Source organism: Equus caballus, chromosome 1, assembly GCF_041296265.1.
Source record: "Equus caballus isolate H_3958 breed thoroughbred chromosome 1, TB-T2T, whole genome shotgun sequence".
NCBI classification, from domain to species: Eukaryota; Metazoa; Chordata; class Mammalia; order Perissodactyla; family Equidae; genus Equus; species Equus caballus.
The window spans coordinates 55594435-55619219 of NC_091684.1; the positions used below are offsets into that span (position 1 = coordinate 55594435).

Consider the following 24785-nt stretch of genomic DNA (forward strand, 5'->3'; position numbering starts at 1 on the left):
AGTTTTGTCAATTTTGTTTATCTTCTCAAAGAACCAGCTTTTTGTTTCCTTGATCCTTTCTACTGTCTTTTTTATTTCAATTGCACTTATTTCTGCTCTGATTTTTATCATTTCCCTCCTTCTGCTGAGTTTGGGCTTTGTTTGTTGTTCTTTTTCTAATTCAATTAGGTGTAGTTTGAGATTGCTTATTTGGGATTTTTCTTGTTAGTTAAGGAGAACCTGTATCGTGATGGATTTCCCTCTTATCACCACTTTTGCTGCATCCCATATGAGTTAGTATTGCATGTTTTCATTCCCGTTTGTCTTCAGATATTTTTTATTTCTCCTTGATTTCTTCAATGATCCATTTGTTCTTCAGTAGCATGTTGTTTAGTCTCCACATCTTTGTTCCTTTCTCAGCTTTTTCCCTGTAGTTGATTTCTAGTTTCATAGCATTGTGGTTAGAAAAGATGCTTGTTATTATTTCAACTTTCTTAAATTTATTGAGGCTTGCCTTATTTCCAAACATATGGTCTATCCTTGTACACTTGAGAAGAATGCGTATTCTGCTGTTTTGGGATGGAGTGTTCTATATATATATCTGTTAAGTCCATCTGGTCTAGCTTTTCATTCAGTTCCACTGGTCCTTATTGACTTTCAGTCTGGATGATCTACCCATTGACGTGAGTGGAGTGTTGAAGTCCCATACTCTTATTGTGTTATTGTTAATATCTCCTTTTAGGTTTCTTAGTAGTTGCCTTATGTACTTTGGTGCTCCTCTGTGGGGTGCATAGACCTTTATAAGTGTTATATCTTCTTGGTGGAGCACCCCTTTGATCATTATACACTGCCCCTCTTTGTCTCTCTTTACCTGTCTCATCTTGAGGTCTACTTTGTCTGATATAAGTATCGCAATACCTAGTTTCTTTTGTTTGCCATTAGTTTGGAGTACTGTCTTCCATTCCTTCACTCTCAGCCTGTGTTTGCCATTGGAGCTGAGATGTGCTTCTTGGAGGCCGTATGTTGTCAGGTCTTGTTTTTTAATCCATCCTGCCACTCTGTGTCTTTTGATTGGATAATTCAACCCATTTACATTTAGAGTGATTAGTGATATATGAGGGCTTAATGTTGCCATTTTATCACTCATTTTCCAATTCTCCTGCATTTCTTTTGTTTCTTGTCCCGTGTATTTCAGACTACCAATTTGGTGAGGGAATTTTTTATGCTGGATTTCTTACTTTTCTACTTATTTATTAGTTGTGGCTCTGATCTACTTTCTTGTTTAATGGCTACTCTGAAGTTGGTATGCAAAATTTTGCAGGTGAGATAGTCCATTTTCTGATGACCTCTAATTTCCTTAAACTAATTCAGTTCAGTCCACCGCCTCTTCCCCTCCTAAGTTGTTTTTGTCACATCTTATTCCATCTTGTATTGTGAGTTTGTGGTTAAAATGGCAAGATTATCTCTGTTTTTGGTGTTTTCCTTCCCTTTTTCTTTAATGCTTTACCTGAGTAATTGCTAACCTGTTGTGCTGGATATCTCCAATTTTGTGCTTTTGTCTGTCTATTTATCTCCTTAAGGCTTTGTAACCACTTTCCCCGTTTTTTTTCAGTTATGAGGGCCTTCTTTAGGATTTCTTGTGGTGGGGTGGTGTCTTGTGGCAATGAACTCCTTAGCTTTCATTTATCTGTGAAAGTTTTTATTTCTCCATCATATCTGAAAGATATTTTCACTGGATAGAGTATTCTTGGCTGAAAGTTTTTATTTTTCAAAGATTTGAATATATCATTCCATTCTCTCCTAGCCTGTAAGGCTTCTGCTGAGAAATCCACTGAAAGACTGGTAGGAGTTCCTTTGTAAGTTACTTTCTTCTGCCTGATGCCTTTAGTATTTTTCCTTTGTCATTGACTTTTCCCAGCTTCACTATTATATGTCTTGCAGTAGGTCTTTTTACACTGATGTAGTTAGGAGATCTGATGGTTTCTTTCACGTAGATTTCCGTCTTCAGCTGCAGGTTTGGAAAGTTCTCTGCTATTATCTCTTTAAACATGCTTTCTGCTCCATCGTCATTTTCTTTTCCCTCTGAAATACCTATAATTCTTATGTTGCATTTCCTAATTGAGTTGGATATTTCTCAGAGCTTTCTTCATTTATTTTTAGTCTTAACTCTCTCTCCTCCTCCTTCTGAAGCATTTCTATGTTTCTCTCTTCAGTAATGCTGATTCATTCCTCAATGTTATCAGCTCTACTGTTCAGGGAATCTATATTCTGCTTTATCTCATCCATTGTGTGTTTCATCTCCAATATTTCTGATTGGTTCTTCCTTATAGTTTTAATCTCTTTTGTGAAGTAGCTCCTGAACTCATTGTATTGTCTATCTACATTCTCTTTTAACTCATTGAATTTTTAAATGATAGCTATTTTGAATTCTGCATCATTTAGGTTATAGATTTCAGTGTCTTCAGGATTTATTTCTTGGTACTTGTCATTTTCCTTCTGGTCTGGAGATTTAATATATTTTTTCATACTGCCAGATGGCATGGATTTGTACTTTCACATTGTGGTAGTATTTGAGTGCTACTTTCACCTTTTGCCACTGGGTGGGGATCAAGAGCTGTGTAGTCTGACACCACAGGGATCCATGGGGACAGCTCAAAGGTGAAAGGCTGCAGCTCCAGGTGCAGGGGAGGGATACTTTCTTCTCCTGCATGATCTCGGGGGCTTCTCACTCTGCCTTCACTATCTGCTCTCCCAGGGTGTTGGCTTGATGAAGACACCTTTGTGATAGCTAGTCCCTTCTGTGGGGGGCTTTGCCCCCAGCTGTGAGTGACCTCAGAGATTTGTGGAGTTCCCGTGGAGGGCCACCACTCCCTCCCCCATCTGCTTTCCTCCCAGAGGCTGTGCACACTCCCTGGGCCACTTTCCTTTGGCAAGGAAGAGAAGTGTTCTCCTACCTCATTACACTTCCTCAGAAGGGGGCTCCAGTACCTCCACCTTCTGATGTATGACTGTGTGGGTCTCTCACACATATTTTGTGTTGTATGGATGTCCTCTGTTGGAATACGAATGTCCTTTTCATTGTGTCTTTGAGGTGAGAGTTTATGGGAGAGCTCACTCCACCCTGACACTAAACGTCCTCCAATCTTCCTCTTTTTGCTTGTGGAAAATTGTCACTGAGCTAACATCTGTGCCAATCTTCCTCTATTTTATGTGCGATGCTGCCAAAGTGTGGCTTGATGAGCAGTGCTAGGTCCATACTCAGGATCCAAACCTGCAAACCTTGGAGCTGGTGAAGTGAAGTGCACAAACTTAACCACTACGCCACCAGGCCAGACCCCTCTTTGCCCATTTTTTAATTGGGTTATTTGTTTTTTGCTGCGGAGTTGTATGAGGTCCTTGTGTATTTTATTTCATTATTGTTTATTTTTTTATTGAAGTATAATTGACATATAATATTATATTAGTTTCAGGTGTACAATATAATGATTTGATATTTGTATATATCATGAAATGATCACCATATAAGTCTAGTTAACATCTGTCACCATAGTAAATTTTTTTTCTTATGATAAGAACTTTCTTCTCTTAGTACCTTTTAAAATAATATTTTAAATATGCAATACAGTATTATTAACTATACTCAGTATGAGGCACATTAGATCCTATGACCTATTTATTTTATAACTGGAAGTTTGTACCTTTTGATCCCACTCATCCATTTTGCCCACCCCACAGCACTTGCCTCTGGCAACCACCATTCTGTTCTCTATATCTATAAGCTCTTTCTTTGCTTTTTCTTTTAGATTCCACATATCAGAGAGATCATACAGTATTTGTCTTTCTCTGTCTGACTTATTTCACTTGGCATAATCCTCTCAAGGTCCATCTATGTTGTTGCAGATGGTAAGATTTCTTTCTTTTTATGGCTGAATAATATTCCATTGTATTTCTTTATCCATTCACCCACCAGTGGGCACTTAGGTTGTTTTTATGTCTTGATTATTGTAAATAATGCTGTAACGAACACAGGGGTGCATATATCTTTTCAAGTTAGTGCTTTTATTTTCTTCAGATAACAACTGAAAGTGGAATTGCTGGATCTTTATAGTAGTTCTACTTTTATTTTTGAGGAAGCTGCATATGTTCTTCATGTTGGCTGCACCAATTTGCATTCTTATCAACAGTGCACAAAGGTTCCCTTTTCTCCACATCCTTGCCAACACTTATTTATTATCCTTTTGATAGTAGCCATTCTAACAGGTGTGAAGTGATATTTCATTGTAGTTGTTTATTTTTGCTTATGTTGTCTTTTCTTTTACATCCACAAAATCATCTCCAAGACCGATGTCAAGGAGCTTAGCATCTATGTTTTCTTCTTGAAGTTTTGTGGTTTTAGTTCTTACATTCAAGTCTTCAGTCCATTCTAAGTTAATTTTTGTGTATGGTGTAAGATAGCAGTTAAGTTTCATTCTTTTGCGTGTATCTGTCCAATTTCCCCAACACTATTTATTGAAGAGATTGTCCTTTCCCATTGTATATTCTTGGCTCCTTTGTCATAAATTAATTTACCATATATGTATGGGTTTCTTTCTGGATTCTTTATTCTGTTCCATTGATCTATATGTCTTATGATAATACCATACTCTTTTGATTAGTATAGCTTTGTAATATGGTTTGATACAAGGGAGTATGGTGCCTCCAGCTTTCTTTTTCTTTCTCAATGTTCTCTTAAAGCACTGATAGTCACTGTTATGGGCCAATTTTCCCTAGATTACCTCAGATGCTTCAGGCCAGCAAATGTGAGGACAGTGGATTTAAACTTCCATTATGCTGGAACCAACAGGCAAAACAATTTCATCTTTTTGTACCAAAGCCAGCTATATCTATTATTGAATGGGATATTCAATGATTCCGTTTAAGATGGTATTTTACAAAAAAAAAAAGAAAAACAAAAGAGATGTCAAAGAAAAAATATTTTTGGAAGTAGAGTATATTTTTGTTGCTAATTTGAATTTCTTATCACCAAATTTCATGACCTCAATTCCATTATGAAAATCTATTTTAAACAGATTCAGTATTGGATTTAACCAGATTTAATAATTTATTTTGTTCAGGTATTAAATGTTTTAATTATTCAATATGTTTTAAAAATCTGTGCAACAAAATGTCTCACAAGATACAAATTCAAGACCTCTTTGCCCAAACTATGTTTGAAAGGCTGCATCCTGCACTTACTCAAACGTCCACTGCCCTACTCCACACTACTCACACATACCTCTGCCCACACCCACTCCATCTTCCACTTTGTCAAGTTTGTCCATCAGACTCTTTTCTGAACTGATTAATATCAGGATTACAGTTTAGTCCAAAAAGAGGAATTTTCTCTTAAAAGTAAAGATAAAGAACTTTGCATATTTATTTTTCCACAAAGCAAATATTTCTAGGAAAGTTTCCAGATGATGTCCCTAACATTTTTTTTGTGTGCTGAGATGATAGCTTTGTGATTTCACCTTTCTGGAAGTTTGCAGAAGTCAAGTTGCATATTTCTATTTGGGAAGAAAAGCCATCATAAAAATTAAACTGTTGGAACACTGACTGCTAATTCTCATCTTCACTGAGCTTCCCTATCCACAACTTGAGTTGTTCAACAGGGTCTTGTTGAGAACAGCTGAATCATTATGGTGTTCTTGGCTTTTGTCATCCCCTCATTTCCTGGTGCTCTGGGGGTTTCTAAGAAGTCACCTCCTCTCCGTCTTTTCATTATTTAGTGTAGTCATGATGCTCATAATTGATCAATATACTTTTGAGAAATAAAAGTTCACCGTTTCATATTGGAGTCATCACTGGGAGTAAAAGTGCTAGTCCAGCTGAAAAGACAGACATACAGAGAGATATTTTCAACCTATGAAAGGCAAAGTTGAGATGCTATGGGTCAGAAAAGGAGCACTTTTCCTGGCTATTCTAGTCTTGAGGGTAACTAAGAGGGTGTTCATGTTCCCCTGAGCTTGACTAAACTTTAGGCAGCGTTCTTCCTGACTGCCTTTTTCTTAGTGCATTTAGAAGATTTGTGATTGTAAGTCCTTTATCTGTCCGTACAAGGTGTAAATATTCTCACAGCCCTTTTACAACTTAGTTATGCCTTTGTCAAGGACCTGGGAGCCATGCCTTTGAAACGTAATCCTCAAGAAAGCTAGGATCCCTATCTCCCAGTCTCTGCAGGGGAGTAGGAGCCTAACTTAGAGCAGCCTCAATCAGCCAACACAAGTGGTCTAATCATATTGACCAACCTCCCCCAATAACATCTTCCAGTATTTTTCCACTAGCTCACCTCAGCATTTAAAAACTCCTCCACTTTTTGTTTGAGGAATAGAGTTCAATCTCTTTCCCTTATTGCAATAGTCTTGACTACAGTTTCTCTCACCTGTTTAACTCTGCTTGTACATTTTTTCTTTGAAGAGACTCAACAAATATAATATCTCAGAACACAGTTTAGAAATTAGTAGATGCAGGAGAAATAAGCAGTATCATGGTTGTAGGAATTTGGCAATTTCTAGGGGCTGGGTCATTGCCTCCTGCTTTTCTGGGAAGGACACAAAGCACTGCTGATTACTGCTAGACCCATTCTACCCTTCCTATCAGTCATCCACAGCATGAAAGAATTCTCTACTATGACAAGGAGAGACAGTGCTTCAGCCTTCACCTGGATTTTCTTTTAATGTTCTTCTCTGTCCACCCATATCCATTCCCTTTTACTAGCCAATTGTAAAATTTTGTCTCACTATTTCAAGCCTCTTTGGTTTCTCCTTTGTAATTTTTTTTTCATTTGAGCAATCCATTAAGAACATTTGCATTTTATAATACAGGCTTTATTTAAAAAATGCATTTCTTGAACCCGCACACTGCAATTCATAATATATCCCTTTACCCCAGGCCTTTTTAAACAGAACATAGTGTAAACATTTCTAAGCCTTTTTCATACTGGTCTTTTCTGGGCGACAGACTCTAGGACCTGATTCCTGAAAGGCAGTCTTAGGTGATTTACTCCTTAGATTTGGACTCTCTCTCCCTCAGGGAGTCTCTATCTTGATTCTTTCTTCCAACACCACACCAGCTCTAAGAGAACATTATTGTCCCATCCTCTTTTTCCCAAAAGGGCAAAAAGGTAAATGCTCCTCCTTTTTCCCTCATCAAACGAGAGACATTGTATATTACACAACATTGTATATTATGGGAAACCAAAGGGAAACTGACAACACCAAAAAGTTAAACAGCATATAGCCATTTAGTTTGTAATTTTCATATTTGAATTTCATCAAAATTTGAAGAACATATAGAAATGGATTGCTTTCATCAAAGGCAAATAATTTAAAGCTCCTCCTTCTTGATCCCCCTCTTGTCTCCTGATATTGGCCTAAGAATCTTCCATTAAACTTTAGGTCTTTGAGAAATTCAAGTTGAAAATCATTAATCTAGAAGACTGAAGTGATAGCGTTTATCAAACTTCAGGTGCATAAAATCACTGGCAATCACTTGAAAATGAAAATTCTGGCATAGGGTATCCATAGAGCATTGTGAGAGGGAAATTCTGGGCCAAATCTTAACTATTAGGAAAAGACATGAGAAATCGTATTTTAAAAATTTAAGACTTAATTTATCCCTCTAGGGAGAAAAGTTCTAAAGTTAAATTTGACTGGATGGAGGAAAACATAGACAGCTGCAAAAATCACTAATTAGTTAAATTAGACTCTTCAAATGGTTAGCAACTTTATCTTCAATTGTGCTAAATAGTGCCTCTTTCTCATTTTAAGTTCCAGGGATCTTACAGAACTATCTTTTCTAACATTTAAAGAATTACTTTGGAAATATGATTAAGACATCTAACAAAGAACAAGCATCCTTTATTCTTCTTCCTGCCTCCTTTTCTGAGCTTTAAAAAAAGAAATGTTGTTGACAGTTGGCTTGCCATCTGTTCCAGCAGGGCAAAAGCGTAAAAGTTTGTGGTATTTTTCAATGGAAGCAGTTTATCATAGATAACATATTATTTTCAGAAAATATGTCAGTTAAAATCTTATTAAAACATTAACCAACAGAACAGTTGGTCTGAAAAGAAACCTCAAGAATAAAGCTGGTGTACTTGTTCACGAAGTATTCACAATTTTGTTTTTCATGTTAAAGCTACTTCAACTTTAAAACATGATTGTGCAAGGGGAGGGATAGTGGAGTGAGGCACATCTCTAACTTTTCAATATTGCATTACTGGCTGCATAAGTTAGGGTCTAACTGGCCATTATTATACTAAATATTATTGTTATGGTAGAAGAGTGACAACTGGCAAACTGTTGTGGGATAAGCTCTCTGGTCACTAAATGAGAAAACGGAAAATTCTTTCCACCATCTTTCTGTGACTAGTAGCAAGCATGATTTATTTGGGGCCAGTTTTCTACTTTTAGTTTTCTGATCTGTAAAATGAAAATAACGGTATGCACCTTACCATTCTATTTGTACACAGTGGCTTCATTCGTTTATCAGGAGACAGCCCAGTGAATCAGACTTACTCATTTTTCCGATAGACTCTGAGAAAAGTGTCTCTTTCCTGCAGTCCAGGTATGTGATGCCAGGAAGTCCACAGTCAAAGTCATATGGTGGGACTCTTGTCAGCTGGCAAACCACATCAGGGTGAAACTCATTTAAATGCATCACAATGCAACAGACGCTGCCAAGGCTTTCAACAGCTGTTCAGTACTCAGCCCATCTTTTTCCATAATTAACTATCAGTTCCCAATTTTTAGTTATTTAAGATAATATTAGTATCGAGTTATTGGCATGATAAGACTTTGAGAAAAAAATCTATTCTTACTTCCAAGCCATCCTAGACTGATGGAATCATCCAATTTTTCATACCCTTGTACAACTCCTCCAGCAACAACTTTCTCTCTCTCACGTAGATAAATTTTAAAACAATGTTCTCTAACCAGAATTCCTCATTTTGGGGTGCAAGTGTGTTTTCTTTTCTCCTGTTGTCAGTGCTGACTGTGGAGAATTTCATTGCGGGTTGCCAGGCAAGATTTCAAAGTGGATCCTTTGCCCTTGGTTAATTATAAAATAGGCACTTCTCTGCCTTTAAGTGCCCTCCTGGCCAGCAGGGATAGTGCTGAAGGAAACCATGCCCCCAAGAGCCGCTGCTTTCTCTCTGGGAAATCTCCATTTGTGTGACGAACATTATTACTTTGCCCTCCAAGTTGCTTCTCTCCAGAATGAATAAACTCAATTTCTTTCATCTTTTCTCATGGGCTTTCTTTTCTAAGCGTTCATCATTTTCTCTTTGTATGAGACATGCAGAAATAACAATCTATTACTGAACAAAGTTAAATGTTATAAATGTACAATTAATATATACAATCTGTGCCTCAAGGCTATGTGGGGAAAATAATTTTAAAATGTATTTCTCTTTCCTCTCAGAAGGTTCAAACTCAGAAAATATTTAGTATTTTTTTTGTTTCTTTGTTTATACGTTAGTATTATTTTTCCCTAGCCCAAAACCACACTTGTTACATTGTTGATCTCTTGCAATAGATACTGTTCAAGGCAGAGCAAGATTGTTTAACTTCTGTCCCTGTTGACCTTCTGGGTATAATCTAGTGGCTTATTTACTGAACAAATACAGGTCAGAGATGCTTAGTCTTCATTAAAGCCTGTTAGCTCAACAAAAGTATAATAATAATTAAAAAGAAATCTGATAACAATGGAAGTGAGGAAAAGAAATCAAAATTTATTACTCTGTTAATGTGCTAGCATTCCCTAATGAAGACAAAGTAAACTCTTCCTGGCCAACCAAAGGTCAATGCTAACTTGAATCTCCTGTATTTATATATGTCCCTGGTATGTGTAAAGACCTTGAGAGACTTTAAGGGATGGCTTGTGTGTTATTATATAGAATAAAGTCTAATAACGCAGTAAATCTTACTTCTAACCCTATATAATCAAGACAAGATGTGAGACTAGACTTAAAATTGTTTTCTTGTTCACTCCCTACCAATACAGACCTGCTGTGCTTACCCTGCCGTAACTCTATTCCAAGCTAATATTTTAACCTACCTTTGAATGCCTTAAATATTAACTTTAAAATTGTATAGAATCATATATATATATATATATATAAAGATCCTAAAGAGCATACACAAACATTTAACAATGGCCTCCTTTAAAAACAGGAGGATGTCAGTGTGTGAGTAGAGAAGAGGGATGGTGGCTGTGTCTCATTAAAGGGGAACTTTCAATTTTTAGTTTAAATACTTCAATATTGTTTGAATTCCTTTATGGTGATGTTACATCATTTTTTGTATATTTGTTTCATTTTCTCTGTTGTATCATTGTATATTTGCATCATTTTGTAAATTTGTTTTAAAATAATGTAAATGTAAAGCAATAACTTTTGAAAACCATTACCAATCTCTAATAGCTCAAAAAAATCTCCATGAGTTGATTAAAATTCTTACTTAAATAATGTTATTCATCAACCTGAAACTGGGCCTGATATCAGTTCCCCTATATTGAACCCAGCATATAACCAAAAGCACTCATCCCTTCTCCCTGCTTCTTTAGTTACACTCATATGTAAATATCTGTTTCTTTAACCTTTGACTCCCTGAGCTTTACAATCAACTAGAAGTTACAAATTGTTAAAAGCCCAGGTGCCTCACACTAAAGTTTTTGCTCATCACGGATGCTTGAAGTTTATTACAGGGAAACGGATGTCCAGAGAATATCAAGAAACTAAAGCTTCCCAGGCCCCAACTCCTTGGCTCCCCGGCACCAGAATCTGCCATCCACCATGGAGGCAGATGGCCAAGAACAGCCACCTTCCGAATCCCTTATCTCTCCCTTTCTACAAGCAGCCCCACAAGGCCAAACACAGGCTGGTGAGAAAGCGCCGACCAACAAGGCCACAGGCTCCCTGCTCCCTACAAACAGCCGTATTTCTTACAACCTTTAAAAAACCCTTGCCTCCCATCTTTTGGAGAGACAAGACAAATTCAAGGACTCACTCTTCTCTCCCAGCTGATGTCATCCAAAATAAAAACCCTTCCCTTGCCATAAGGCTGGTGTTGCAGTTTTTCTTTGGCTCCTCTTGTGTGGCAGGTAAAGAACCTGTATATGTAACAAGTAGCAATCCTAGATACTTGCATTTTTCCTTCTTATCTAGTATACCTTTTGTTGAAAACTAAAGGAAAAAAAGTGTTCTGGATGTACTTGACATTTCCCCAAATGTCTGACATTAGGGATCACATTCCCAGAAGCAGCAGAAAAAATTTCATCACATATCTCAGATGGATTCGATCACCAGAAATAACATAATTAAAGCTCTGGCCACATCATTTGATATTTGATCTATTTGCAGTAGTGACTGGCTTAATCTGAAGACTGAGTCTGTCAAATTCACATTTTCTGTCTCAGGGTATGTAGCTGTCTTTTTTTTAGAAAATGTTATTACTAGATATATTAAAATATTGCCTAATAAAAATGAATTTTGTTACCATTTCCACACCATTTAACTGAGGAGGATGCTAATATGCCTCAAAGCAGTAAACAAATTGCTGCCTTTAACTCATAATGTCCCTGACACAGAACTCACTCGGAGGTACTCCATAGAACACTGACGACATCCAATGGCGAAATAAATGATTTGCAGGGTTTTACCTGCTCAGTAGCAGGACCTTCCCTAGGTGGTACTCTCTTGGTACCACCCACGTGCAGTATCTTCTCCCTGGGAAGAAGATTAAGTACAATCTCCTTATATGGAGAGGCATGGGGAAACCAGAAAGAAACGATGGAAAAAGGAGACAGCAGTCTTATTTGAGTTACCTTGCAGAGCAAAGGTATGAAGCCTCATGGGAAATCTCATTTAGGTAGATGTTTCTATCCTTCAGGAAGGTTTGGTTTGAATATTGCTTTAGAGAATAAGGGTTTTGAAGTCAGAGGATTTCATACCACGGGTTAAAAATATTTGATGAAATTGAAAAATTATTGTAATGTACCCTAAAGACGCTATTGTAAAAGACCCCATTTCTTGTGGTGGATGAGTTCTGTTCCCTGGTTTTGTTACAGTCACATCATGTCAATCGACTCTGATAAAACAATTGCTAACTTCCAGAATGACTGTTACTCTATCAGTTTCTCCTTGATCCACAGCCTGCTTCATTGTCATTAACTCAAAGATGGCTTGTGACAAGAATGAAGAATGAATCAAGAGTGAATCAAGAATGAAGAAAGGGGAATGGTTTGTGGAGCTCCTTTGCACCTGTTCTGTGAATATGTTGTATGCTTTAACCCTTTCTGCCTTTGCTTACACTGATCCTTATGAATTAACTCATATTCTTCCTACATCCACCAGCCTGAGTTCCACTCACACTGTAAGCCATGATTCAATATTTTACTATGGCCTTCTCGAATCAATGTATTTGAAATTATGCATCTTTTCCTAGCTTGAGAGATAGCTTTGTTTGTTTCTCACTTTCAACTAGTCTCTGTTACATTTACCTTATATATCTTTTTTTGTTTTAAGATATCAATTTCTGGCTATCAATTTTGAGATGTTTTAGTGCAGAAACCAAATACTATCCATGCTTGTGTCTTCCATAGTAATAACAGAGAGCCTGATATTCAGCAGGTGCTCAATTCATGTTTGCTTAATTAATGTCTTCACATTATTACATAGTCCTGTCTATTCTTAGCAGTCATATTTTTTCATCTATCAACAAAATTAACACATTTGGTCATTTCTCCCTGTTTGGAACACTTTCTTCATTTGTATTTCAGGATACCACAATTTCTTGTTTTCCGTTTCTCTCACTGGCCATCCTTTTCATTGTTGTCTGGTTTTGGCTCATCTCTACAGCTTCTAAAAATGGAGGACTGAGGATTCAACATTCTCCACATACATTCACTTATTTGAGAATCTCATTCTATCTCATGGTATTAAAGTCCATCTGTATTCTGATGAATATTGAATTTATATTTCTAGCCCAAACCATACTTTAAACCTCAGATAGTCCTAATATGAACTCCTAAGCTGCATCCTGAATCACTCTTCTCCCATTGTATTTTTGAAAGCAGTAACTGGCAGTTCTACCTTCCAGGTGCTCAGGCCAGAAACCTCGAGATGACCCTTGCCTTATATACTTCATCCACCATGTACAAGTCATCAAATCCTGTCCACTCACTTCTGATCTTACCTGTCCAAACACCATAATGCCTATGGTGAATCACTGAAATTACCTACCAGCTCGTCTTTCTGCTTCTGCCTTTGTCTCTATTCAGTCTATTCTCAGCACCACAGTCAGAGAGCATCTTCTAAATATAAGCCAGATTAGGTCACTCTGTGGCTCAAAATCCTTTGATGAATTCTTGGTTAATCAAGAAAAATGTTAGGGCCAGCCCTGTGGCTGAGTGGTTAAGTTTGCGTGCTCCACTTCAGTGGCCCAGGTTTTTGCCAGTTCCGATCCTGGGCATGGACATGGCACTGCTCATCAAGCTGTGATGATGCGGCATCCCACATAGCACAACCAGAGAGACCTGCAACTAGAGTATACAACTATGTACTAGGGGGCTATGGGGAGAAGAAGACAGGAGAAGGAGAAGGAGGAGAAGAAGAAGAAATAGATTTGCAACAGATGTTAGCTCAGGTGCCAATCTTTATACATATATAAAAAAAGAGCAGTTAAGAATGTGGTTTAAGACCAAAAAAAAAAGAAAAAAGTGAGAGTCCTACCAGGCCCTCTATAGTCTAACCTCCTAGACCTCATCTCCTTCCACTCTTTTTGTTCACTCCCCATCAACCTTACTGGCTTCCACTCCAAGCAAGCTCCTCCCTCAGGGTCTTTGCAATGACTTTCACTTTCCCAGAATGCTCTTCTCTGGATAGGCAGAGCTCTCTCCCTTTCCTTCTTATCTCCCCTCCCACACATCACCATTTCAAATATTTGTTATTGCCTATCTCTCCCTGATAACCACCCGAAGACAGGACTTTTTGTTAGTGTCGTTTTATTTATTGCAAATAAATAATTGTATTTATTATCCCTAACACCTAGAACAGCACACAACAAACAGAAGGCACTCAACAAACATTTCTTGACTGAAAGAATAAATAATTGAAACAACATAGTTGCTCAGCTTTTCCTTGCGTTCTTAATACCAGGTAGAAAGGAGAACCACGACTGGACTGTTCTCAGATTACGCTCAAACAACTACATTGAAACGGAAGATGAATGTGTCTGGCTCATTCCTTTCAAAATCCTAGGGCAAGTCAATCTATAGATGATAGCTATAATTATATATTGTCATACATGAAATATTGCTCATGATTTTTGTTAAAGGAAAAATGGTAATTATAAAAGATTATATATAGCCGTTTTTCTTTGAGGAATGGAGTAGAAAGGAGGAGGGAAATAAATGAAACATTTGAGGGACATAGACCCACACATTATCACAAGTTATTTCTGGGTGGAGTCATTTTCTGTTTCTTTTTTCCATTTCTTATAAATTTTGGAACTGAGCTTTGTTAATCAGAAAAAAAATGGAAAAACAAAAGCTTAATGCTGAAAGCCATCATGACTTGCTCATGTCTGGACTACTGTTCTCGTTATTTAAACAGTGTTGAAGGGGATGGCTAGTTGGACTTGGCCTTATTCTTAAACTTAAACACTGTTTTAATTTTTCCTTTCTTTAGAATTCCTGTTGAAATCTTACCTTCCCCCACTTAAACATTTTCTTCTAACTTCTGCTTTCAGTGAAAGAGTTAGAAGTCAATGCATCTTTAAGGATCTGAGAGTTAAGAATTTCACTCCCGGGGCCGGCTCCGTGGCTGAGTGGTTGGGTTCATGTGCTCAGCTGTGGCGGCCGGGGGTTCGGATCCTGGGTGCGGATATGGCACTGCTCGTCAGGCCACGTTGAGGCAGTGTCCCACATCCCACAGCTAGAAGGACCTGCAACTAGGATATGCGACTGTGTACAGGGGGAGTTTGGGGAGATAAAGCAGAAAAAAAAAAAGAACATTGGCAACAGTTGTTAGCCCAGGTGTCAATCCTTAAAAAAAGAAAAAAGAAAAAAGGCAGGCAACAGTTGTTAGCCTAGGTGTCAATCTTTAAAAAAAAAAAAAAAAAGAATTTTACTCCGTCAGTGTTTACTTCATTGCTATGGGAATGGTTGTTTCTCATCAGTTCCATAGCTCCCCTCTCCAAAAAAAAAAAAAAACACAAACATCTTCTCCAAAACGAAAAAAAAAAACCACTAATAATGTCACTAATAGCATTTTCAGAGACATTTTTTTTCTTTTAAATCTCAATATGTGTAAAGGCAAAGTGTGTTTATGCCAAAGAAATAATTCATCTCTAAATAATTTTTGAGAACCCTGCTTTCTTGAGCAGTGATAAAGAAAACAACTACTGTCTGTTTCTTTCAAACAAATAGATTTGTTTACAATTCACTTTTCATTTTAAAACAATGTGAAAGTCTACTGAAGTTTTCACCCCTTATATTTAATTGTCATTAGCATGGATCACATTTTAATTAATGAGTATTTTCCAAGTGGCATATGTTTTCTCTTTTCACATTTCTCTGTAAAATTCACTCTCACTCCCACTCCATACTTTATTTTTTGCCTTTTCCCTCACAATTTTAGCATCTTTATTTGCTTGTCAATAGAAATCATTTTTAAGGGGTTTTATTTACTTGACCACATTTTTGTCTTTCTCAAAGACTGAAACACTTGCCGTTCATCACTTGTATCTGTTTGGACTAGTTAGGTAGGTAATAAACAAAACTAAAATGTCAGAGGCTTACAACAACAAAAGATTATTTCTTGTTTGGGATACATACCTATATATTCTACTACAAGTTGTCTTCACGCCAATATCCAAGCTGATGGAGATGGAGTAGTCCTTATCTGACACATGGCTGAGCTTGTGTTAGAAGGAAAATGGTGAAGCACAGGTTGGTTCCTAAAATTTCTTCCTAGAAATGACACACAGCATTGGGGCTCACATTATATTACCAAAATAAGTCAATGACAGCTTCCAGATTCAATAAGATGGGGGTGTGTAATACTCGCAGAGGAAGAAACAGTAAATTTTGGTTGTTTTATAACTTACACGTCACTTTGCCCCAAGTTTGTCATGTATATGTTTTTTCAAAGTTAGAATTTTTATGTAGACAGCAGTGTATATTTGAGCGCTAGAATAAATAAACAGAATAAAGAAGTTGGGATTTCTCCAAGAGTGAAATCAGAGAGGGAGTCCTAGAGGAGGTGAACTTGGAGTAGGATTTTTAAGGGGAATCAATAGGTCATGATATAAAGGATCACGTGCAAAGGCAGGGGAAAAGAAGGTATGGGAAGGAGGCCAAGGGTATGGGAAGGAGGCCAAGAGTGGAGAAGGTTTCAGGACATGTGACTCTCTAGATTATGAAAATTAGAGGTTGAGACTGAAACCGGCTCAACACAAGGTTGATATAAGGGAAGCCATATTGTAGAAAAGAGACCATGTTGTAACTTTGAATGACCTCTGACTGACTAACCCAGCTAAATTTGCACCCTGCAGGAGATCCACCTGTTCTGTAGATTTTATGACCCCTGCTAGTGCATATACTTCCCGGCTGCAATAAGACAATAACTTCATTCTTTTGAGTTCCTTAGGAATGTGATGACCCCCAAACAGAGAGTCTATGCTGACAGCCATCATCAATGAAAACTGAAAGATCTGGTGTGGCAACTCCCAGTCTGTAACACCGCAGGGTCAACATTCCTAACCCCTTCCCCTAAAACCAATGTATTATATAACTGCATATATATCCCTTCTGCCATCTTCCCTCTTGCTAGCAAGCTGCAATAAAATACCCCTTCTCTGCCATCATCTTGCTTCTTGAAGATTGGCTTTTGTCTTGCAGTGAGCAGATTGTACCCTTTGTGCAGTAACAAAATCTGGCAACCATGAAGGGACAATAATAAGTCCTGCTCATAGCCAGTTGACCTCAGATGGGTGACCTGTCAGGTAAGTCCCTCACAGCAGCTGTGACTCCCTTTGTCTCACAGATCTGGCCTTCCTGCTTTCCCATGCTGATGCCAGCTGCCTCCTAATGTTCCCTATGGTGGAGAGAGAAACAGCTACTTCTGGTCAGTTGTTAGGCTCACCTCTGGAGTAGGGTAGGTTGAGAACACCACTAAGAACTTTCTTTACTTCCCACCTGGGGTCCCCTCTTTGAGAGGGTAACCATCTGGTTCCCTGCTGGAGTGGGAAGAGTTATAAGAATTCACCTGAAATCTGGGAACTGGTTCGCTGGTGTCTGGTTTTCAGATGTCTTTGGTGTGAGTGACCTCACTGAAATGCACCTGTGCCTGAAATTGTCTAATATCTCATCAGGATAGTGGGTTAGAGGCCCCACTGGTGAGATTTGGCTCCTGGGTTAAAGTCCCAAGGCCAGGATTGTGGGAGACAATGTAAAGGGGTTACAACCACTGAGGCACTCAAAAGGATCAGGTTAGAGTCCTGAGCTCTGGGTTAGAGTCTCAGAGTACCCTGGGTTAGAGTCCCAGAAGTATTGGATTTTGGTATCTGTTCATGTTTGTCTATATCTGACTGTTCTATTTGTTAAAATTGGCTGTTTTGGGCCTGAGTTTCTCAGTGATCGTAACAAACTTTCTTGAGAAATTATCTTGTTTGTTGCAGACAACTTGGGAAAAGCCCCTTAAAATGAAGGTGACTGTAAACAGCTGGCAAGATAATCTGGAATAATTTAAAATAACAGTGGGCATTTTGGTCTCTTTTGGAGCCTCCAAACCAGGAACAAGGAAAAATCTTTAATCTTTAAAGAGTCAAACACTCCACCTTTCTACCAAAAGTTTCCAGAAGCTGTAAATGTTTACAGAGAACAGCAGAATCTTACCAAGCTTGTTTTGTGTCCTGAGGGCTTGTCTTGATAACTGTCAGGTTGTGGGAGGAGGTTCTAAAATACAGTCAGACGAAAATATGATTACACCCCATTTTACTGTAAGAGATAGTCAGACAGAAATGCAGGTTGCACTCCTGTTTGTGGCTAAGAGTCCTACCCAACTGCCATCAGCCTCAGGGGAATTACATTGGCCACTAGAAGAAAGTCTTGGCTGGGCCTTCATTGTATGGGTCTTGATTTCAGGGATGCTTGAAATTTTCGTGATCTGATTCTAGCTGCAGCTCTTCACTGCCCATGGGTCCTGTCCCCATGCTTACAGCCCTTTATTGCCCATGGGTCCTGTCCCCATGCTACTCCATGCTATTCTCTGAATAAAGGAGCACTGCTACCAGACCTTGAGAGTCCAGGAAATCTTTCTTTTGACTCCTCAGCTCACTGAGCCAGCATCATTTCTTCTAGTGACCTGTACGGGGATCTTGCTTCATTGGCATGTGAACTTAAGTTCTTGTAAGCGCTCTTTTCTTCCTTGTGCCTTCTTCTTTTTCAAGGATGGATCTAAATTCATTTCTTCATCGAGAATTGTCTTGGACAGCTGTATGAATCCACATTTGCTGCCCATGGCTACTCTATGGAGCAAATCATGGCATTCAGCTCAAAGAGAATCAGTACCTTAAGGCTGATGTTGATGATGAATGAATTAATCCATTCTTTCCTAATCCTATCTCTAATATATAAATTTTACATGGGCATGGGTCGACCACTTTAAGTCATTAGGATAGTAGCCAATCTCCAAGACTCCCATGGCATGTTTCTTTTCCTAAGGCTGGATTGGCATCCCTCCCTATGGCTCCTGACCACACTCCAAACCACAGGACAGTCCCAACCAGGTCTCCAGTTCAAGGAAAGTACCAAACTCTAACCTTTGGTTGAGACTGGGAACCGATTCTTGGGAGGATGGCTCCAGGATGCAATTGGGTAGAATGTCCCCCAGACCGGCAGAAAATTCTTCACTGTTTTTCTCTATTCTTTTATCTCTGGGACCATTCACCAGGCACCTATTACTGCCAGGCATGATTGGGAAGATATACAAAGGATGCAATGAAGGGGGATGCCCCCATCATCCCTTGCTACAGGAACCCCATAGGAGGAGCAATAGGTAGGATGCTGCCCTAGGTTCAGGGGGAATTTTCAAGATATTGGACCCTTTTCTTTTGTCTCTCTTAAAGTCACAGGGGTTATTTGGGTCTCCTTTCGATCTTTGCAACTGAGACACAAAGAAATCTTCAGAGTCAAAGACTCCACCCCTGGGAGTCCCACCTGCTCTGGTTTCTGGGCCTGATCACCCCAGAGACCGTAAGTGGGGTGCCCTCTCTTGGCAGTTGACTTGAGTATCTGGAGTGCCCACTGAGTTGGTTATGAGGATAGGAGACCTGTGATTTATTCCATGAACTGTCCTGCTGGGGTTGTGTGCTCCAGCATGAGAACTGTTGCGTGACCCTTATCTTAGTAACCCTCAGGAAGAGGCTGTGAGGGTGAGGCCTGATCTCTTTTCTTTTCTTTCTCTGTTTCCTTCATCACTTCCTCTGTTGCCACCAAGTTATGGTTAAGACCAGGCTGGACCTAAGCAGAATGTGGACCTTCTGTAAAATTAAAAACTTGAAACCCTTTTGCCAGGGACTTAAGTCTCAACCCCAGCTTTGGGTGCCCTGGCCCCCAACCAGCTCCAGACCTTTACCTCCTGCTTCCCTGGCTCACCTTGTGCTAGCTCAGGGACTAAGTGCCTGGGCTGAGCAGGACTTGACTAAATCTTATAACTATATAGATGCCCACAGTCAGGCTCTGCACCCTTCTCTGGGACTGTTGTCAGTCAGGCACCATCTTTATCTCCATGGGTCACGCCCCAAGCATCCCCAGAGAGTCATCTCTTGGGTGCATTTTAACTAATTGGAAACACTTTCAATTGGATGGGTTATGCCCCAGAAACTTGATCTTGGAGAAAATTTGAGGGGTTTCTCTGTGTCTTTATGATGTAGTTGCACAGGTAGATCAAACTATAATGTCATTTGAGTTACAACCCAGTTTCTGAGAAATCAAGAGTGACTGTTCTTGTAAAATTCTTGTAAGGCTGGAAAAGCAGCTCTAGAGGCGGTTCAGGTTCCACTCATTTCCTTTATCTCAAAGAGCTTGCAAATCCTCTGGGGACAATCTAGTCCATCTCTAATTCCTAAGACTGCAGAATAAAAGGGAGGGAAAGCAAGGAAAATGGCCAAAGAGTTCCCTCGCCAAAAATCTAGCATCTTGAGTGTCTTCTCCACAAATATTAGTAAAAAGGTTTAAAGTAAGTTTGGATTCATAACTAGAGAGCCTTGTACCTGATTCATGGCGGTAATTTTAAAACAATAACTGTGCAGTCTCTGTGTATGTGTGTCTATATGCATGTTAAATGTGTATGATGTTTCTACCTCTGGATGGTATGGCCAAAAATTAAGAGCTCCATTTAATTGGCTTAAAATAAGTACCTACCTAAATTATTTATAAATGGAAAAGAAATTAACCCAAATGTCTTTTGAGTTAACATGATATAAAATTAATCTTTGGTAAATGAAAGAGTATTTAAAATTGTAGGTTTGATTGAAATAAGCATGTCTTTACAGTTGTCAGTATTTTGGTATGATGCAGACATGTCTGGGTTTATTGGACAAAAAAGCTGATGTTATCTCTACCACAAAACTGATTAGCAAAAATGATAACTTAAAATGATGGCTAATTTTGTCTAATGTCTCATGAAGTTTTGTGGGCAATCTAAGTAATTATTAGAAACATGCAAACTGAATAAATGTAAAAAGGGTAAAAGTTTTGCGGGAAACTTTTTAACAATGATTATGTGTTATGGCACATGCACTTAACTTAAGATGACGGCTAATCGCTTTAGCGTCACATGAAGTTTTTGTGAGTAATCTAAATATGATTGTTACAAACAAATGGTCTACATAAAACCAAGATAGGAGTTTATAGATAAACTTTTAGCAATAATTATAGTTTATGATATGAGTACTTAAAATAGCTTCCAAAATCTCTTTGGTGACTTGAAACATTGGAGTTTTGCTAGGTTAAACTGAATAATAAAAATTCATTGATTATGTAGATCATTTCCAAATAAGATAGAATATTAGACATTAATTATTAAATCTGGTTTGTCTTCCTTTGTTTTCTTATTACAAGGAAATTAAAAGGTATTTGGGTCTATTAGTAAACATGTCTTGTATTTTATTAAGATTGTACTATGAAGTAGCATGTTTCTAGAATTATAAAAAGCATTTATAAATTTGCCAAGCCACAGTATGCTAATTTGTATGCACAGCACATATGCACAGCATGCATGGTAAAAGACAGTTCATAGTTTCTTAGCTTTTAGTTTTTACTAGGGTCTGCAAGGGTTAAAAATTCTAATTAATATATGTAACTAAAGCTACTAAAAATTAATAAGGCAAACATCTTTGTATCTAAGGAAAGTAAAATGTATGTTTCTAGTAAAGAAGTTATAAGTAATGGAAATATTTTATTTGTTGAATCAAGAAAGATAAATTTGTCCTAAAGTGCTAGAAGCAAAAAAGGAAGCATGAGACAAATTCTGAATGTAGAAAGAAAGTTACAAAACATTTGTGAAAGAGAAATTCTGAAAGGAGTTTTATGCCTGGTCAAGTTGGCTAAGATTAAAGTAAATCCAATTAAGTAAATGAGTTTTAATATAAAAGAAATGAGCTGGTGCAAAAATTAAAATTTGGTTTTCTCTCTCAAAAGGATAATTTTCTTGAACTTTTGGTCGGCTCTTGATCAACAGGTTATGAAAGATTTTTCTTTAACTTTAAGTCTTCCTGAAGGACAGAAAATCTATATTTTGTTAAAATAATTTCCTATGTTCAGAAAGAAAGAGGTCTATTAAGATTTTTTTGACTGTTTTAACTGCTCTTGACTGCTTCATTTGTCACTTTGAATAGATAATTGAGCATTGTTTCCTATATGAACAATTGTTTTAAAACTTTTTGATATTTTTTACAAGTTTCCCCCACAACCAAAATATTCAAATCCTCAATAAAGGCTTTCTTTTAACCTGGAAGAAGGAAGAGAATTTCTCTGAGGATTTTCAGAGGACCCCTGAGACTTCCCAAAGGGATTTGCTCTCTCTACCTATAAGGAGGAAGACATTAAACTATAGGCTTATTTGATATGTTAAATTACATGGGAAGCATTGTCAAATAAGTGATAATAAACTTTCTTAGGTGGTATTATGTGGGTGAATGCTATTGATGTAAAGGTTTTCAAAAATATATAACATTCCTAAAATTCTGATCAGTCCTGGCTGTCAGTCGTAATTCTGGTTATTATTTTAAAGTATTGTACGTCACAAAATTAATCAAATTTCTTTGTCACTTGCCATTTTGAGATCTTGTTGTTTACAGACACGTATTGTTTAACCTGACACTTTTGCTAGTATGTTTCATCTTCAGAGAAATTCATGGAAAGGACTCTGACATTCTAGAATACAGGTTTCCGACAAACTTCAGATCATAAAACTGAAGTGGGTAAGAAATTACAGAACTTTAAGAGAGAAACTGATGACCTCATGAAACTGCTGAAAGAAGATTAAGATCAAGCATCTATTACACAGGACTGTGGAACTGATGAGGATGATTATAATTTTTATGAATTTAGTTTGAAGTATTGTTGATTTTTTTATGTTTTATTTTGTTTTCTCAGATTTAAGGAAACTTTTTTCTCTCTTATACTCGCTATGACTTATAGAAATTTGGTGAAATTATACCTTTGTGAGCAGAACTGAAACATTTACCTTTTTGTCCCTACCTTATCCCTCCAGAATTTGGAAACTTAGTGAGTGAGTGAGTATGGTTATTTCCTTGCAATATAGTTATTTGCATAAGTTCAATAAGAATCTGTTCTCCTTAAAGCAGGACACTTTTGGAAACATTGGTTATATAACTAAGGCTTTAACTGGAATGTCATATTTGAGAGAAACATATAGACTCAGATATGACAACACAGCTTTTGAGGAATAAATGTTGACTTCCTGGAATAAAGCCACTTGGAAGTGTTGGCCTGCTGGCCTGTTTACAAGGATTTCAGCACCCTGGGTAAGTAAGGAAGGTCATTTATCTGGCAGGTGCCCAGAATTTCAAAATACTTTGGGGAACCTCAAGAAAAGAGAGGAATTCAACCATATCTAAGGTATGGCCTGTGAAGCCTAATGACAAATCCTTGGCTTGGCTTTTCTGGCCTAAAGAGGCCTATAAAGCTCAACCTGAGATTCCCTATAAAAAGTTCTAGCAAAGCAGATTTTCACAAAACCTACAAGATCAATGGCTATTCTTGCTGTACTTATGTAAATAATTGAATTAAGTTTTATTGAAACTAGCCTTATTTTGCAAACCAATGAGTCTTAATTGGCTATCTTTGATAAAAATGAGGGTGATTTTAGAGAGAAAAATTATGCTTCAGTAGAAACTATGGTACACATTCATGGATATTACATTCTAGAGCTGTTAATTGCCTTTGAGGTTTTTGCTTGTATCTGTTTACTGGACTGGATCCTAAATTCTTCTAGTCTCTTGAAATATCTGGCTACAACTCTCCAAGCTAATGATTTCAATTCTTTTTCCGTTATTTTCACTCGGAATCTTTGAGAACTGAACCTGCCCTTTCTCCTGAAGCCTTGCAAACTGAAGCTGGAGGACTTGATGCAGACCTAAGAGAGAATCATGTCTGCTGCTGTGTGAGCCTCTTACAAAGACACCTGAGCTCCCGATGACATTGTCAGGGACATTTCAAACTGAAAAAGATGCTGTGACATCTACATGTCTTCTTGACTGGCTGCCCCACTGGGCTCAGAAACAGGTTTATAATTTGCTCCCACCACTAGCCTTGTTTTTCTTTTTGTATCTCTAAAAATTCTTCTTATTAAATACCTGGTTACTTGCTTACACAATATAGGCCAAACTTTGGGAGCCCACCTGCATCACACCATGTTAGTAAGAGACTGGTTCAATGAAATGGAACAACCTATGCCCCTCATCAATAGGATGTCCCTCAAGATTGAGGGACAAAAATCAAAAAGGGGGAATTGAAGCCAGCTCAACACAAGGTTGACATAAGGGAAGCCATATTGTAGAAAAGAGATCATGTTGTAACTTTGAATGACCTCTGACTAACTAACCCAGGTAGATTTGCACCCTCTAGGAGATCTACCTGTTCTGTAGATTTTATGACCCATGTTAGTGCATATACCTCCCAGCTGCAATAAGATGATAACTTCATTCTTTTGAGTTCCTTAGGAATGTAAGGAACCCCCCAAACAGAGAGTCTATGCTGATAGACATCATCAACAACAACTGAAAGATCTGGTGTGGCAACTCCCAGTCTGTAACACCAGAGGGTCAACATTCCTGACCCCCACCCCTGTAACCCACTGACCTATATATCTGCTTCAAGATTCTGTGCCCCCCTTAAGATGGTTCTTTTGGACATTAGTCAGCTGTCTTCCCACTTGCCAGCAAGCTGTAATAAAATGCCCTTTCTCTGCCACCATCTTGCCTCTTCATGATTGACTTCCGTCTTGTGGTGAGCTGATTGTGCCCTTTGTGAAGTAACAAAACAGTTACTAAAGGAAATGGGACTGGTAAGGACTCAAGGTTAGTAGCAGCTTTCACATAGAAAGAAAAAGGAAACACAGTAATTTTTTGGATATTGAGCTGATGTAACTTTAAAATAGCACTATTATGTAGGCATCTAATGTTGAGTAGGTCTGGGTAATGAAGTTCAGGTGCTCGTTTAGCAGTTTGGTGACTTCTAGT

At 38.0% G+C, this 24785-nt stretch overlaps 1 long non-coding RNA gene across 1 annotated transcript; it reads right to left on the reverse strand.

Annotated features, from left to right (window-relative positions):
- Positions 1-5056: 5056 nt before the first annotated feature.
- Positions 5057-18017, reverse strand: LOC138916075 (uncharacterized). Its single transcript, XR_011422725.1, has 3 exons — positions 17914-18017; positions 15853-15987; positions 5057-5846 (listed from the first exon to the last, which is right to left on the reverse strand). It is a non-coding gene; the product is annotated as an uncharacterized lncRNA (long non-coding RNA).
- Positions 18018-24785: the final 6768 nt, after the last annotated feature.